At 52.6% G+C, this 16,623-nt stretch overlaps 1 protein-coding gene across 1 annotated transcript in view; it reads right to left on the reverse strand.

Moving 5' to 3' along the window:
• Positions 1-16,623, reverse strand: part of ESRRB (estrogen related receptor beta) — a 185,808-nt gene that overhangs the window by 129,659 nt on the left and 39,526 nt on the right. The gene's annotated exons all lie outside the window — the stretch shown is intronic.

Genomic DNA, 16,623 nt, shown 5'->3' on the forward strand with positions numbered 1-16,623 from the left:
GCGTCGGGGTGGTCTGAGCTCCAGCTCTCACTCTGTCCTTCATCAGCTCCGTGATCCCGGGATAACATGTAACCCTCTTATTCACGTTTCCTCTGTCTTTAAAATGGTTTGTTGCATGGTAGTGTGGGTACACACTTCTGTGGTGACTCAGACAGCAAGGGGTCCACCTGCCGTGCGGGAGCCCCGGGTTCCATCCCTGGGTCGGGAAGATCCCCTGGAGAAGGAAATGGCAACCCACTCCAGTTTTCTTGCCTGGAAAAATCCCATGGATGGAGGAGCCTGGGAGGCCCCAGTCCGTGGGGTCACAAAGAGTCGGACAAGACTGAGCGGCTTCACTTTCAGGCTTTCAGTGTGGTGTAATGCTCTTTGCTCAGTCGCTGGCACAGAATCTGTGACCAACAGACATTGGCTCCACCCTGTCCTTTCCCAAATGGGGGTCCAGACCTCAACTCTGTCTCTCCTAGGGATATCTTCTCCCCAGAACACATTCACTGTCCACATTGCATTTAGCCCTCCAGAAAACACGACAACTGAGGCTAAGGTGGTTGTTGTTGTTCAGTTGCTAAGTCATGTCTGACTCTTTGGGAACCCATGGGCTGCAGCCCAGCAGACTCCTCCGTCCATGGGATTTCCCAGGCAAGAATACTGGAGTGGGTTGCCACTTCCTCCTCCAGGGGATCTTCGAAACCCAGGGATCGAACCTACTTCTCCAGCATTGGCAGGAGGATTCTTTACCACTGAGCCACTGAGCCAGCCCATACAAGTCCCGCTCACAGCGTCCCTCTCTGCTCTACTGCTGCTCCTGATCCTGTGGGTCTGGAGATGGAAGGCTTTGCAGCAGCATCTTCCAAGCTGTGATGGGAGCACGACTCCTCTTAGCCTGGCCACCCTCTGCCCATCCCTCACCATGAGCTTCCCAACCGCAGAGTCCAAGTGTGGAATGCCTGGTCTATCATGGTGAGCTGCAGATTCTCATGCAATATCAAGGTCAAGACCACACAGTTAGGACCACCCACTAGAGATGCCTTTGAGTCTGCTTTTAATTTTTGCTGTGATTCAAACTTGGAATTTCATGCCTACCCAACACTCCACTGGAATCTGAGTCTTTCAACAGGGGTCAAAGGAACTGCCATTCCTATAGACTCTGAGGCTTACTCCATCCTTGTAAATCCTCTTACACACCAGTTAATAGCATCAGGTGTCACCCAGGCAACCCTCAGAAATGTGCATACTACTCTCACTTCTTAATCTTGGAAGAAGAGCCATCAATATGTGAAAATCCACCTCCTGGCCATTCCTTCTCCAAAGGACCAGTTAAGAGGTAATGAAGAGACCAGAGTGGCATAGTCTCCTACAGCTGGACTCACTTCACCTCACTGAGTGGCAGAGAAGGGACTGACTACCTGAGCTGGCCTTGCACCCCAGCCTCTCGTCTCAAGCGACCTCTCAACACCTTGAATGGCCTTAGACAGGAGCCCAGGCAGAGAGGTGTGTGAGCCCTGGACCCCACCTGTCTGGGCCCTGGGTAACCGAGTCATCTTGGAGATGTGTTGGGACCATCTCCAATGTAGGAAGGTCTTGGTGTAATGAAAACACAGGAATGGCTTCTCAAATGTATCCTTTCACGATTCCATGACCAACAATGTGAGACAGTCTGCAGGAAGGCCGAATGGCAGCCGCTCCAAGCAGGGTGCAAGCTGTGTGTGGGGGTGGGGGCGGTGGCGGCGAGGGGCTTGCCATCTCAAAGCCCCTGCTGGACACTATCTCGTGGGTCTAGTGAGGTCGTGATCAGAGGCACAGCAGTACCTTCCATCTGGTGAGGGGGAAATAAAGAAAGTCAGGCCACCTTCTGGGTAACACTCCTGGGTCCCTTCTTGCTGCTGTGTGTGTGGGGTGGGGGTTGTGGAATAAACAGATAATAAAGATTAATAGCGTGTCCTTGCAGTTCAGGATGGAACAACTCAGAAAGGCAGGCATGTGCAAACAGATCTGAGACCAGGGGACAGAACCAGAGTGAATCTTTATCTTCTGTTAAGGCTGCTTCCATGAAATGCCAGCCAATACAACAGAGCTTCATGATACAGCAGTCCACGAAGCAGCAGACTGGATGGGGTGCCCCACAGTCTCTGAGGTGCCTCGTTGACTTGATGAGGTGCCCTAAAGAGGAAGGGAGACCATTAGCCCCTGCCCGAACGTTCACAGGTGAGCAGGCCAGGATCCGCTGCAGAGACCCAGGTGTCTCAGATCCTCAGGGAGGGAGCAGGGGTGAAGAACAAGAACCCACAGGAGGAAATCTGGGTACCAACAGGAGCCCTACAGAGTCATGTAACCATCAGGCGGAGCTGCGTGGGGTGGGATCGCCACCCTCACACTCCAGGTGGCCCCCAGAGAAGAAGAGCAACACGACAGGGTGACAAGGATGCCAGTAGAGCACTCTCAGCTGGTCACCCTCTCCCAGAGGAGGCAGGAAGAGCAGCCTCTGGAGACCTTCCCACCCATGAGGCCTCAAAGGGCTTCTGCAGCACCCTCAGGCCACCCTAGACTGACCCCAGCCCGCCCAATCTTCAGTTCAGTTCAGTGCTCAGTCGTGTCCGACTCTCTGCGACCCCATGGACTGCAGCACGCCAGGCTTCCCTGTCCATCACCAACTCCCAAGTTTACTCAAACTTATGTCCATTGAGTTGGTGATGCCATCCAGCCATCTCATCCTCTATTGTCCCCTTCTCCTCCTGCCCTCAATCTTTTCCAGCATCAGAGTCTTTCCCAAGGAGTCAGTTCTTCGCATCAGGTGGCCAAAGTATTGGAGTTTCAGCTTCAGTATCAGTCTTTCCAATTAATATTCAGGACTGATTTCCTTTAGGATGGACTGGTTGGATCTCCCTGGAGTCCAAGGGACCCTCAAGAATCTTCTCCAACACCACAGTTCAAAAGCATCAATTCTTCGGTGCTCAGTTTTCTTTACAGTCCAACTCTCACATCCATACCTGACTACTGCCTGATCGTAGCCACTCCTTTTTTCCTAATACATCCCTTGTAGAAAAGTCAGAAAGTAAGGAGGGGTGGCCCTGGATCCAGCCACACCTGAGGACAGGATCTGCAGAGAAGTGAGCCTTGGGCTTCTGCTTCTCTCAGTTGGATTTCTTCCATTCCGTCTAAGCCACCAGGGAAGCCCTCTTTCATCCCCAAGGCCCAGCACACCCAGCTGTTTGTGTCTTGCTTCCTGGATGGTTCCCCACCGCTCACCTCCGCCACCCTGTTGTCCCCTTCTCCTGTCTTCTCCGGCCTGCCTTCCCTAGGGACTCCCTCCTCCACCAACCCCACCTACGGAGTCCATCCTTTCCCTGGGCTGCCCACGCAGCCTGCCCTGGGATCTACTCCCTGCCACTGCTGCAGACAGTTCCAAGAAGGGGGAGCGTGGTGACTGGGTGCCCACCAGCTCTGCCTGCACAGGGCCAGGGGGAGCGTGGTGACTGGGTGCCCACCAGATCTGCCTGCACAGGGCCAGGGGGAGCGTGGTGACTGGGTGCCCACCAGCTCTGCCTGCACAGGGCCACATGCTCTGCTCCTGGGCCCCCGTCCATACATCCATGTGTAAGCCACAGGGCTTTGGGTGGGCCACAGGGACAGTGACCCTACTGACCTTGGAGGGTGGTTCTGAGGATGAACTGAGACGAGGCACACACAGCTCCCAGCATAGTGACTGGCCTAGGGTAAGTCCTCAATAAACTACTGTTCCTTCACCCCCTAAAAAGACACTCACCTGAGTTTAAAGGTACAATACCAGGCATCCTGATTTGTACCTCCCTCATTCTTGAATGCTTTTGCCTCTATGTCCCTTTCACATCTGGCAACACCAACATGAGCTTTGGCTAGAGTTTTTGGAAGGCATCGGTAAGGCCAATGAAAATCAATTCCTTCCGCACAGAGCCAAGTGCCAGATGACTGGAGGCACTGACACCTTCTGGTGTGATAGAATTATGATCAGCAAGACCTAACACCAGCTTTGGTTTTGCAGAAGGAAGACACTCATGGCCTTCCCCTACCATTGTGCTTGGAATCCCAGAGGGTTATCTTAGGGCAGTGACTCTCAAAGTGGGTTCCACAGACCAGCAGCGTCACCATCACCTGGGAATTTGCTAGAAATGCAAATTCCTAGGCCCACCCTAGACCTAGGTGGGATCCAACACTACATATTAACAAGCAGTCAAGTCATCCAGAAGATTTGGATGCATGTTCTGGTTTGGAAACCACAAATCTGAGGTTTCACAGCCATTAGGTACTGCTGCTGCTACTGCTAAGTCACTTCAGTCGTGTCCGACTCTGTGTGACCCCATAGACGGCAGCCCACCAGGCTCCCCCATCACTTGGACTCTCCAGGCAAGAACACTGGAGTGGGTTGCCATTTCCTTCTCCAATGCATGAAAGTGAAAAGTGAAAGTGAAATCGCTCAGTCGTGTCCGACCCTCATCGACCCCATGGACTACAGCCTTCCAGGCTTCTCCATCCATAGGATTTTCCAGGCAAGAGTGCTGGAGTGGGGTGCCATTGCCTTCTCAGCCTTCCTGTTGTCCAGGTCTTTGGCTTCAAAGGATCCCAGAGAAAAGGACTTTTAAAAACAGTGATTACTAATTTTTAACAAAAGGAAATTTTAGGAGAAAAAGAAACCCTTACTAATCATTAGGCTACAGTTCAGAGTGTGTCCAATTAAACATGAAGTGGTCAGCCTTTCTGTGTTTTAATATATCATTTTTTTTCTTTTCGTTTTCAGCTTCTCGTTGAAGTAACATACGTACAGAAATGTCCACATATCCCAAGTGTACAGTACATGGAATGCTCATGACATGAATACATCTATGTACCCAGCACCTGGGTGCAGACGTTGAACACTGTCAGCAGTCCAGATGCTCCTTTCTGGCCACCATCCCTGCCTCATTCGTTTCCTTATTTTTTTTTTTAATTGTAGGAGTATTTCAACCACAGACAATTATTTTAAAGAAAAAAGAAAAAAAGGAAAGTGAAGTCGCTCAGTCATGTCCAACTCTTTGCAACCCCATGGACTGTAGCATGTCAGGCTCCTCCGTCCGTGGGATTTTCCAGGCAAGAAATTTTAAAGAAAGTCACCATACACCAGAATTACTGCGGTTGTCACTCATTCCCTTCGGCACACACATTTTATGTCGTTTAATATTTTAGCTGCGATGCACACATGTTCCCAGTTGTCACACACACTTCATAAGCATCACTGTAAAAGAGTCCAAGGACTTCCGTGGTGGTCCAGTGGTTAGGACTCTGCCTTCCAATGCAGGGGACACGCGTTGGATCCCTGGTTAGGACGTTAAGACCCCACATGCTGCAGGGCAACTAAGCCCATGCACCCCAATGAAAGGTCTCATGAGCCACAGCTAAGACCCACCACAACCAAATCCATAAATAAAAGGATCCAGTGTGATACCAGCACATCAAAGTCTCCATTTATTTCACCATTCTCCCATATTTAGGTTGTCTCCAACTGTTCGCTTCTGTAATGAACCTCTCTGGGCCTCCTGCTTCCTTCTTCCCTGGAATGAGACTGCCTTAGAATCAGCTCTCATAAGTGACATTACTGAGTCAAAGGCTCTGAATATTTTACTGGGGCTCTTTATTATTTGTACTGTTTTTTAAATACAAACTTCATTTCGTTTTGGTTAATAGTTCTGCACATTTCTGAGCTCCTCCCAGCATCTTACATTTCTGGGTAGAGATTCTTCTCTCCCACCCTTCTGTGAACTCAGAAGACTTTTGATAACCAAGGGGAGGAGTGGGGAATGCTAGTAAATTACAGCGTCTTCACATTAAGCTGCTGAGCAGCTGGGCAGGACATCAGGCAGGAGCCCAGACCACCCTCTCCCAGGTGCATGTGGGGAGGAGGGGGCTTTCCAGGATAGTGGAAGCCTTCCCTGGGGACCATCCCTCCTGGTGGTTCAGCTGGTAAAGCAACCACCTGCAAAGCAGGAGCCCCGGGTTTGATCCCTGGGTTGGGAGGATCTCCTGGAGAAGGAAATGGCAATCCACTCCAGTGCTCTTGCCTGTAAAATCCCATGGATGGAGGAGCCTGGTAGGCTACACAGTCCATGTGGTCGAAAAGAGTCGGACACAAATGAGCGACTTCACTTTCACTTTCCCCAGAGAGCCCCTCAGGAAGCTCTTAGTGGCCACGGGAGGTTGAACAAACCTGTTCCTCTCCTCAGGAGACAGAGATCGTGATGCAGACAGTTGGACAAGGGAGCTGCTGCTGCTGCTGCTAAGTTGTTTCAGTCGTGTCCGACTCTGCTCGATCCCATAGACGGCAGCCCACCAGGCTCCCCCATCCCTGGGATTCTCCAGGCAAGAACACTTGTGTGGGTTGCCATTTCCTTGTGTGGGTTGCCATTTCCTTCTCCAATGCATGAAAGTGAAAAGTGAAAGTGAAGTCGCTCAGTCGTGTCTGACTCTCAGCGACCCCATGGACTGCAGCCTTCCAGGCTCCTCCATCCATGGGATTTTCCAGGCAAGAGTGCTGGAGTGGGGTGCCATTGCCTTCTCCAGGACAAGGGAGTAGGACCCAGTTAAAGCCACAGAGCGATTGCAGGGCTGCGTGTGGGCCAGGTGGGACAGGAGTGTTCCTTATCCATGTGCTGCTTCTTCTCATTCCCAGGGACTCTCCTCTTCCCCTTGAGGGATGGGCAGTGCCAGGAGGGTAGGATGAGTCTCAGGGAAGCTCAGAGCTGGGAGGTCTGAGTGGAGAGCACTCATCTGGGGCCATGAGACACTGGCAGGCCCCCCTAACCCCTAGCCCAGGCCATGAGCCAAAAAGGTGGGATGGAAAAGATAGGCTGTGGGGTGTAAATGAAAACTTTCATTCTGTCATCCTGGAGACAGAATAACAGTGGTGGAGAGCAGTTTCCAGAGTTAATTCTCTGAGCTTCCTTGTGTATGAGGTGAGGTGAAGCCACTCAGTCGTGTCCGACTCTTTGCGACCCCATGGACTGTAGCCTACCAGGCTCCTCTGTTCATGGGATTCTCCAGGCAAGAGTACTGGAGTGGGTTACCATTTCCTTCTCCAGGGGATCTTCCCGACCCAGGGATCGAACCCGGGTCTCCTGCATTGGAGGCAGACTCTTTAACCTCTGAGCCACAGGGTTCTTATGAGGATGAATGAGTCAACATGAGGAAATAACTTAAGCACATCCAGTAAACCCCCCTGTCCACACCATGGGGGCCTATGCTTTGACTTGAAGACACGGCCGGTGGAGAAGGGTAAGACGTGTCTGTGATGCCCTTCCCGCCATCACTCATGAAATCTTAACCCTGTCCCCAGCTCCCCTGCCCCCACATTCATTCATTAGTCCATTTCTGGTGGAGGGGGGACGGGGGCCCCGGAGCAGATAAAGTCCATGACCGCCACGCTGGCAACTTCTATCTCAGCCTCCTTGGCTCCAGCTGGATGCTGACAGGACACTCCACTTTGCTGGGGCCTAGGGAGTCCCCAGCCCTTCCCTCCTTCCAGTCCCCTGAGGTTGCAAAGGAGAGGGCATCTGAACCTCTGAACACCAGCCACCAGGCTCCAAGGTAGTAGGTTCTACTTGCCCCCAATCAGAGCAGGGAGCGGGGGGCTGAGCCAGCCTGATTTGACAGGGGGGGCTTCCCTGGTGGCTCAGTGGTAAAGAATCTGCCAGCAATGCAGGAGATCCTGGGTTCGATCCCTGGGTCTGGAAGATCCCCTGGAGAAAGGAATGGCTACCCACTCCAGTATTCTTGCCTGGAGAATCCCTTGTACAGAGAAGCCTGGTAGGCTACATTCCATGGGGTCACAAAGAGGGGGACATGGCTGAGCGACTAACATATCCACACACACACAGGAAACTAACATTGAACACTTGTTTCCTGTGTGCTGGGTCCCGTGCAAGGGACTCTGACGCAGGCAGTTTCACACCTATGGACATATTATTCCCATTTTACAGAAGAGGAAACTGAGGCTAAAATAAATTAAGCTACTTGTCTTCTCTTGAGCATCCACTAGTGCCCAGCATGGCGCTGGCCACTGAAGGGAAGCAAATAGGACAGAAGACCTAATTTTTATCTTAAAGAAGTGTCCACTAGGGCAGGAGAAACAGGACCAGCCCAGAAATTCCTGCTGTGGTCCACATGCACACCAAGTCAGTGCTTAGCGGTGTGGCTCAGTGGAGTTCGGTGGGGACGCAGTAGAGGTGTGGTGAGGCTTGGACTGGGAGGGAGAATGAGGCAACCACTGCAGTCGTTAAGGGGCACAGGGAGTGAGACACGCCAGGGCCCATCTTGCATCCCGGGTCCCCAGCTGCCCTGGGTTCTCAACTCCTCCAGCCCCTGCTTGGCCCCCTCCACTGCCTTGGTCACGTGGCCCCCTTCAGCCTGCACAGAAGTCTACTGAAAAGGAAGCAGGATGGACCCAAAGGATGAGATCTTTCAAGAGGAGATCCTAGTGAATAAAACAAGTACTGATTTTAAATCTTCCCCTCCTTTGGCCTGGCAGACAAAGCCCAGGACCTCCCCCAACAAACCCTTCCACTCTCCATCCTCATGAGTGGCCCACCTCACAGGTCCTCATGGGTCAGCTCCTCACCTTATCCTTGTCTCTCACTCCCCCCTGGTCTGAGAAGCGGAGCACAGAACAATGCACTGTGTACGCACACCTGTTTGGTTCAGCCTGTGGAGTTGGTTGGATCCCTCAAAGGCAATACGCCCTCAGTCTTTCCATCTCTAAAATGGGACTAATGTGCATTTCCTCCCACTTCAGAGGCAATGGTGAGACATGTCCCTGGAGAAGGCAGCTGCTGTTTGAGCCTGGCTTCATCCAGTGGGCACCTGCTGTGTGCCTGTCACTGACAGAGCAAAGATAAACAGCAAGTGGCCCCAGCTGTCAGAGACTCCCGGCCCCCAGTCAGCAGAGGCAAACAAGTGACAGGCACCTGGAGAGAGGGGCCGGGGGCAGGGCTGGGCCAAGGGACGCAGGGAAGAACTCACAGGGGAGCCTGCCACGTGGGCGTCCTAGGGGTGAGGATGGGCAGTCCAGATGGACAGGCGGGGCATCCACGTACAAGGGCAGGCGTGCAGTGCCACAGCACAGAATTCACCAGGGGGGCGGCAGGACCCTGTGGTGCTGACATCAGTCTGGAGCCAGACTGCTAGGATTCCAAACCCTCATTCTGTTTGATCTTCCAGACGTCCCTAAGGTCTCTGAGCCTCAGTTTCCTCCTAGGTGTTACTATCCCTCTAGGTCTGACTTTTTTTTTCAGGGTAAAAGGAGTTATGCACATAAAGTGCTTAGAAGCCTGCCTGCCTGGCATGGGCTTGCTGCCAGATAACATTAGAGGTGATGATGAAATCCGAGGCTGGAATGCCCAAATAGGTCCACATAACAGGGCATGAACTCCAGCCTTAGGGGTTGGAAATGTCTAGATAGTCCAAGGTACGTGGGGTGAACCCCAAAGGGGCAAATTTGCAGACATCAGGGTCTTTTAGCCGTCCAGTCGATTTCAACATCACATTAAGGAAAAAAGTATTTGGATGAGGAGGTGTTTAAGAGTCACTCCTCAGATCCCTCCTTTCGGCAGAACCAGGATGAGGAGGGGGCCCTCTGCCCGTCCTCTCCTGCTCTCTGGAGGCTGGGTCGGCCCCTGGACTCTCCAAACCAGCTGCCCCGCGCACGAGGAAGGCCGCAGAGAGACACAGCTTTTCCTGTAGCTCTCTCGCAGGGAGGAAAGCCGCGGTCAAGGGGACCTCAGAACCGGAAGCCTCCGAGCCCGAGGACTCGCCCACACAGGAGTCTTCAGCGCGGCCGGCCCGTCCCAGGCCGAGCGCCACCAGAGGGCGCGCTGGATCTCAGAGTGCGCGGAGCTGCGGGCGCGGGTGGGGCGGGCGCGGGTGGGCCGGTGCGGTGCGCGCCACGCGCGCGGGGCTGGCGTGGCGTGGGGCCTGGGGACCAGAAAGAGAGCCTGTGTCCCCAGAAGTCAGCCCGGGAACGCAAGCACCAGGTTTTCCAGGGACCTAGTCCGGAGCAATCAGGGCAGAGGGCTTACAAAAGTGATACTGATCATACTAAATGTACATACTGCTCACTATGTACCACACACTGCAGTTAATCTTCACTAGGAGAAGAAAATGGCAACCCACTCCAGTGTTCTTGCCTGGAGAATCCCAGGGATGGGGGAGCCTGGTGGGCTGCCGTCTATGGGGTCGCACAGAGTCAGACACGACTGAAGCGACTTAGCAGCAGCAGCAGAACCCTAGGAGAATGATGCTACTTCTGCCCCGCTTTAGAGATGGAGAAACTGAGTCTCAGCACAGCTGGGATTTGAACCCCCAGGGACGGTCACAGACAGAGTCCGTGTCCTTATGCATCACACTGTACTATCTCTCTAGCAAGGCCTTCTCCTCCTTCTGCCTGAGGGTTCATCTCTTTCTCACTGGCAGGTCACTGGTTAAAGCAGCTCACCCCTTTCCTGCAGGAAAGAAGTGCGGAGCTACACTTCCACTCTGCAGGTCGGCATCACTCCAGCTGTAAAACTCCAAGAGCACACCACTGCCTCCAAGAGATTCTGATTTAGTTAGCATTTACTGAACACTTACTGTGTGCCTTACTGTGGGCTTCCCTTGTGGCTCAGCTGGTAAAGAATCTGCCGGCAATGTAGCAGATCTGGGTTCAATCCCTGGATTGGGAAGATCCCCTGGAGAAGGGAAAGGCTACCCACTCCAGTATTCTGGCCTGGAGAATTCCATGGACTGTGTAGTCCATGGGATTGCAGAGTTGGACACGATTGAGCGACTTTCGCTTCACTCACTACTGTGTGCCAGGAAGTGAATGAATGCCTTGACATCAGTCCCACACCATACTCCTGATAATGTGTGGATTGCGCGTCCTCATTTCCATTTTACGCCTGAGTCAGGGAGGTAAGAGAATTCTATGCGGTCACACAGTTACCCCTGACCGCCTCTGCCGCTCCCACCACCAACATGCATTTGTTCAGCAAATCCTTATCGAGCACTTACTCTGGGCCAGGTGCTGTTTAGATGCTGGGGACTCAACAGGACTGATGAAAACTCCTGCTTTCTTGGAGCTGACCTTCTTCATCAGCTCTTGGGAGTCCCCAGGGGCATTAACTCAGTTCTTTTTTCTAGATGCCTCATGAGAAAAGGCCGTGTGGATTGAACAGAAAGGAAACCAAGCTTTCTGCATAGGGTGCCACCTATGAGATAATACTCCTGACTTTCTCCTGGAAGAAAGGGCACCAATGGTTATTATGGGTAGAATTGTATCCCTGGTAGCTCAGTTGGTAAAGAAACTGCCTGCAATAACAAAGGTCCGTCTAGTCAAAGCTATGGTTTTTCCAGTAGGTCATGTATGGATGTGATAGTTGGACTATAAAGAAAGCTGAATGCCAAAGAATTGATGCTTTTGAACTGTGCTGTTGGAGAAGACTCTTGAGGGTCCCTTGGACTGCAAGAAGATCCAACCAGTCCATCCTAAAGGAAATCAGTCCTGAATATTCATTGGAAGGACTGATGCTGAAGCTGAAACTCCAATATTTGGGCCACCCATGCAAAGAATGACTCATTGGAAAGGACCCTGATACTGGGAAAGATTGAAGGCAGGAGGAGAAGGGGACGACAGAGGATGAGATGGTTGGATGGGATCACTGACTGGATAGACATGAATTTGAGTAAACTCTGGGAGTTGGTGATGGACAGGGAAGCCTGGCATGCTGCAGTCCATGGGGTCGCAAAGAGTCAGACACGACTGAGCGACTGAACAGGAAGGTGGTTTATGAAAATCTAACCCCCATGATCAGGAATGTGACTTCATTTGGAAATATGGCTTCTGCGGATGTAATCAAGTTAAGATGAGGTCATAGCGGAGTACGAGATGGGCCCTCATCCAATGTGACTCATGTCCTTATAAGGAGAGAAGAGACGGACACACACATTCACACACATGCAGGGCGAGGCCACGTGACGGTGGGGATACAGGCTGAAGAGCTGCCACTGTACGACAGGAAACTCCAGGGCCTGCAGGCTCTCACCAGAAGCTAGGAAGAGGCAAGCAAGGCTCTTGCCTCTAGGTTTCAGAGAGAGCATGGTCCTGCTGAGACCCTGATTTCAGACTTCTAGCTTCCAGAGCTGTGAGACAGTACATCGCTGCTGTTTTAAGCCACCCCGTATGTGGTAGTTGGTTACGGCTGCCCTTGGAAACTAATGGTATTAACTTTTTTCCCCATCAGTGGGGATAAATCTGGCTTATCCACCCACTGGTTTCCTCACCCCATCCCTATAATGGTCAAGGTCAAGGTTTCCTGGTGTAGAGCTTGCGGGCTGCGACAACATCAGTCCCCAGCCTGTGGTCTCAGCACGGCCGTCCTCTACCTGTCTGAACTAGCCCATGATTCCCCCCAGGATGAGAAAGGTGCTTCCAGTTGGCAGAGGCAGGGCCGACAGCAGGCAGGTGTGCCCAGGCCCCCACACCTCACCTGCCAGCCTGGCTCTGCCAACTGCACTCAGCATCGCCAAAGCCCCGCATTACTGCTGTACTGCTTGTGGATTCCGGGGAGGGGAGAGGCAAAGGGAGGGGCAGCCTCACGCCAGTCCATCCAGCTGTGTCCAGGTGGCCCACGACAGGGGCAGACAGAGGGCACGAGCTTCGTGGGGAGTCACACATGGCCCAGCCCCCGTCTTAGCGACCACCCCACAAAGTGCCTTCAGGTAGCTGTCATTGTGCCTGGTTTGCCTGAGAGCTCCAGGTTCTGGGAGGCAGAATACGGACTCTATTGGCGTAGCATATTCTGGTTTGGTGATGCGAAAAGTGCCAGGTCTCAGAATGGTAGAGAGCCCCAGTCCCTCAGGGTGAAGGTATGGACACATGGGGACCTAGTGGCCTCTGTTATCCTGGGAGGTTGGGGCCCTTGCAACACTCACCTGGACTCTCCTAGACGGTCCTGTAGGCCTCCCTGAGGCCCTTCACCTCACTGAAATGACTGGGCAGCCTGGCTTTCAGAGGCAGCCCTGAGAGACCGCTAATTTGGTAAGGGCAGGGGCTCACAGTGACTTCCTCCGTCAAAGGAAGCTGGGCACGTGGCCCACCCTGCCCACTGCTGAGTCCTTCTGGATCGTCCGGTCCAGTTTACATGGGAAGGAAAAGAGCAGAGGTTCCATTCAGATGTCCCACCTGGGACTAGGGACGGCTTTTGGCTGGAACCTCCCCTGGGGTGGATATTTCAGAAATCAGAGCAGGTTGGTAGGCGGCAGCAAGGGGAAGGATGCAGAGAAGAGACCTCCACAGCATTTGCTAAGAGAACGCTTGTCTTCCTCGTGAACAGGTACCCGATGAATAGGGTGAGGATGAGGAAGGGAGGACGGTTCGGGGAAGCTGGCATGGCTCTCACCAGACCCTGCTTCTCATCAAGGCCCCCAGATGCATGGATTCCCCTGGCACACCCCTATTCCTTCCCTCCCTCCCTCCCTTCTTCCCTTCCTTCCTTCCTTCTCTGTTGACTCATCATGTAACGAAACTTTAATGAGTTCTACTCTGTACCAGATAGGCCTCTAGGTGCTAGGGACTCAGCAGTGAGAAAGCAGACAAGACACCCTGCCTTTGTGGAATTTACCCCAGCGGACTCACCTCTCCCTTTGCCTTTTACCAACTCATTGCCTGCATTCTTCTCTTACAACCCACCCAGCTATTGGCAGCCACAATAAACACCAATTGGAGAGTCTAAGCCTCATTCACTCATTCATCCAAAGCCGTCAATGAAGTGCCTACAATGTGCAGGCACCATTATAGGCCCTGGACATCTTGGGCATTTGTCATGAGGCCACACCTCTCTGGGTGAAGAGCAATTGAAGAGAATTACCCCTCCCCGCCAGACCAGTCCATCTCGCTAGGCACAGAGAACACACAGGAAATGCTTGATTATTTGTGCAAATTGTACACAGAATCCAAAGGACAGTGGAAAAGCCAGTATTAAGCCAAAGTATGGAACTAGTTTGGAGAGCCAAGGAGGCCTTCCCCTCCTCCCTGGCTTCCTCTCCCGGCTCAGACCAGGATCATGCCTTGGTGACCACGGTCCCCTTGCACCCTTTGGAGCCCAGCAGACCACAGCCGGAAGCTGGTCTGCACTGGGCTCTGTGCCTCCTGGGAGTCATCTCCCCGCTGCTGCAGCCAGGCTGCTCTGGACTCAGGCCGCACCCCGCATCCCTCCCTCCTCACTTTAATTAACTCCACCCGGATGCGCTGACTCACTCGTGGGCTCTGTGACCTGCCTGGCTGCAGAGGACACCTCCTCAGACACAATTACATTTGAGGATGAAGCATTTCCTCTGGGCACAGAACAAGCCTGTGAAAGCTTTTGCAGGGGGAGTGGGGAGGGGGTCTGTTTGGAGATGACTCACGGAACAGGCCTCGAGGTGAGGGTGCGTCTCACTCAGACATTATCCGCCCGGTGGCTTCATGACTCTATGGCAGTTTCTCTTCTTGGGGGGAAGAAGGAATGTGTCTACCTTTCCAGACAAAAGGGGCCTAGTATACACATTGACGGAGTCATATCCAGCCCCAGCCAAGACACCTATGCTTAGAATTTCCTAAGCTCCATGTGGCAACCAACAGGTCCGTATGTATTTGACACTCTCTGTGTGCCTGGGGCGACACAAAAGACATGGAATATGATCCTTTATCCTAGAGGACTCCAAACTCCATAACATCCATCCCTGATATCCCTGAGATATTCTTAGTCCCATTTTCTGGATCAGGAAATCAAGGCTGGGAGAGACCAAGGGACCTGCTTTCTCAGGAACCACACTGCCTTGAAGAATGAAATTAGCTAAGAATGATTCTGCGGTCTAGCGCTGGTGACTGTGGAATAGCCAAGAAAAAATAGCCCAGTCCCCCTTCCTGATTTGTGTTTTGAAGACGCAGGAGAGAAACCTAGGAAATCAGCCTGCAGGGTTGTGATGGGACAGTGTTCTGGTGGGGTCTCTGTTGCCTTCAAAGCCCAGCCCTTTGCAAGTCTCTGGGGACCAGCCAGCCAGACCCCATGCCGGGGCCAGTCCAGCTCTGTGCCTGGCAGCATGGTGGGAGGTGGGGAAGGTCATTGGTGTTTCCTTTGCTGGGAGCCAGCATCTCTATCTAAATTAAAGCAGAGGAGTTTGCATTTTAATGATGATTTTTCCAGGTTTGTGCCACTTTGAAGTGGCTGTTATTAAGAATAGCGGACAAGAGAGGTCCAGCGGGAGATGTGGCACATATTTAATTCGAAATACACTCAGACACTTTTCCTATGAAGCTGATAGGGATGTATCCATCCACCCATCTGACCACCCAGGTACTTCCTGCCCAGGATTCAGGTTCGGGGAGATCAGTGAGCTAGACACACACGGTGCAAACCCTCCACAGCTAACCGTCTGGTGGGCAGCTGTAAGTCAGAGATACTCCGTACAAAAAGGCAAAAATCGAATCTGCTCCACCCCTAACCTCTCACTAGCCCTGAGCAACAAGATCAGGGTTTAAGCTCCACAGGAGGAGAAATGTCCCTCTGAACAGACCCTGCATGAGCAGGAGAGAGGAAGAAAGGAGGGGGCCACTGCTTTGGCCATTGACTGGGTGGTGACTCGGTGGGGGAGAAAGGCTCCTTCTGAACTGTTTGCTTGGAGTCCTTGACCTCGAAGTTGGCCTAACAGAGATGTCCTGGACCTTGGGGCCTGTTGGGACTGGCTTTGTGTCCTGCCTGGCTCCATCACTTAATAGCTGTGCAACTTTGAACAAATTACCTAGCCTCTCTGAGCCTGGAGTTCTTGATATGCAAAATGCAGTCATATCTGCCTGGAAGAGTTGCTGGGCAGATCAGTGAGTTAGTTCAGTACCTGCGCTATACCTGCCGTAGCATTAAGCATCCATAATAATAGCTAATAGTACGTAGCCTGTGCTGAGGGCTTCACTTGAATTCTTATTTAATTATCCTTCTCCCTATCTTCCCTGGTAGCTCAGTTGGTAAAGAATCCTGCAATGCAGGAGACCCCGGTTCTATTCCTGGGTCAGGAAGATCCCTTGGAGAAGGGATAGGCTACCCACTCCAGTATTCTGGCCTGGAGAATTCCATGGATAGAGGAGCCTGGAGGGCTAATGTCCATGGGGTTGCAAAGAGTCAGACACAACTGAGTGACTTTGACTTTCCCACTATCTTTCGTCCTCTCTCTCTCATACGCACACATTCATGAATGGATGCTATTATTACTTCACTTTACAGATGAGGAAACAGGACTCGGGGAACAGTAGCCAGCACAGGTAGTGAGAGACCTCGCTGGGATTTAAGTCCCATCTCTCTGGCCCCAGGGCCTGTGCCCAATATTTGTCCTTCTCACCACCTGCATGCACAGCATAGCCTGACAGCAGGTTAGGCTGGAGGCTGGACTCCTCCTTAAACCCACGGAGAATAACCCCCAGTTGGATGAGAAAAAAAAAAAAAACACATAGTCTAAATGAAACCATCTCCTTTCCGAGCGAGGCTGCTGCCCAGGCAGCCAGACCCCTAGCTTGTTCCAAGGGGCGGGGGCCGGGGGGGTGGGGAGACGGGATGGGGAGGC

Source organism: Bos grunniens, chromosome 10 (genome assembly GCF_055505025.1).
Source record: "Bos grunniens cultivar Pamir isolate PY7600 chromosome 10, Bosgru_T2T1.0, whole genome shotgun sequence".
Taxonomy (NCBI): Eukaryota; Metazoa; Chordata; class Mammalia; order Artiodactyla; family Bovidae; genus Bos; species Bos grunniens.